The sequence below is a fragment of the Salmo salar genome, unplaced genomic scaffold (genome assembly GCF_905237065.1).
Source record: "Salmo salar unplaced genomic scaffold, Ssal_v3.1, whole genome shotgun sequence".
NCBI classification, from domain to species: Eukaryota; Metazoa; Chordata; class Actinopteri; order Salmoniformes; family Salmonidae; genus Salmo; species Salmo salar.
This window is the reverse complement of record NW_025547632.1, coordinates 202,501-203,730: the sequence shown is the minus strand read 5'-3', so window position 1 is coordinate 203,730 and position 1,230 is coordinate 202,501. Positions and strand designations below refer to the sequence as shown.

Genomic DNA, 1,230 nt, shown 5'->3' with positions numbered 1-1,230 from the left:
TTCCTGGTTGTTGTCTCAATCTGTCTCAGCTCATGTTCATTATTGACCTGTCCTGTTCCACCCTCTGTGATGTAGAGCTCTGTGTAGATCTTATTGAGAAGTGTTGGGTTTCCTTGTTTAGCGATCCCCTCAAATACACATTGAAACTTCTTCTTTAGATTAGATTTGAGTTCACGTTGGCAAATCACAGCAAGCTCATCTGAATGAAGAAATAGCACAGAGGATATTAATATTACGTCTGTTTTAATGCCTACAGTATTGTAGGACTGTTATAACATTTTAAATTATAATCATTTATTATCTTAACTGACTGTTTAAATGTTTTCATAATGCATTACAGACTGGTGTGACTGATAATGTAATTATTGGTATTATTGATGGTATTATTAATGTTGTCTCTCTGTCTCTGTCTCTCTCTCTAAATTAATCAACACAACACATCCCTTCTGCTACTTGATGAGGTCACTAGGTGTTGTGTTAAGGTTGCTACAATATCATTGAGTTACACAGCTACTTTAGCTGTACTTTAGCTACAGCTTCTAAATGTTATAAAACAGCATTCAACATGAGGCAGACAGATCTTACATTTCTCCAGTGTGTCAGCGAGCTCCTTCTGGTTCATTTTCCTCAGGACGTGCAGTGTGATCTTCAGAGCCCCCTCTCTGGCACTGCTCTCCTGCTTCTCATCTTCAGCATCCACCACTTCCTTATCCTGCTTCTGACTCTCAAAGCCTTCTGGGAGTTCTGGACTAAGAATCCTCTTGAACATCTTCAGCTCGTTCTTCACAAATGTCATCATTTTCTCTTCAAGCAACTAAAATAAATCAAGTAAATAAGTTAATCAAGAGAAGAAATGCTTTCTCATTAACACATTAATGAATAATTGACAGATCAACTTTACTTGAGGAAAACAAAAACAAATGTTCATAACAGGACCACATACACTGAATATAGAGTCCAGGTCTGTTTGATGACTCTGGGAAGACTGACCACTGAGAATCTCTGACTCTGATCTCTCCTGTTGGTTTCTGTGGACAAAACATGAGATTACAGTACACACACACACACACACACACACACACACACACACACACACACACACACACACACACACACACACACACACACACACACACTGTTTTAGGACTATGAAAATGGACTAAAGTATTAGCCTATGGATTATGAAAACAACCAAAAGAAATGTGAAAATGGGAGAGGAGAAATGACTAG

The 1,230-nt window shown here is 38.3% G+C and overlaps 1 long non-coding RNA gene across 1 annotated transcript in view; it reads right to left on the bottom strand.

Moving 5' to 3' along the window:
* Window positions 1-976: 976 nt before the first annotated feature.
* Window positions 977-1,230, bottom strand: part of LOC106581598 (uncharacterized) — a 1,102-nt gene continuing 848 nt past the window's right edge. Inside the window, exon 3 of the long non-coding RNA XR_006762984.1 lies at window positions 977-1,028. This is a non-coding gene — a long non-coding RNA (uncharacterized lncRNA). The remainder of the gene's footprint in view (window positions 1,029-1,230) is intronic.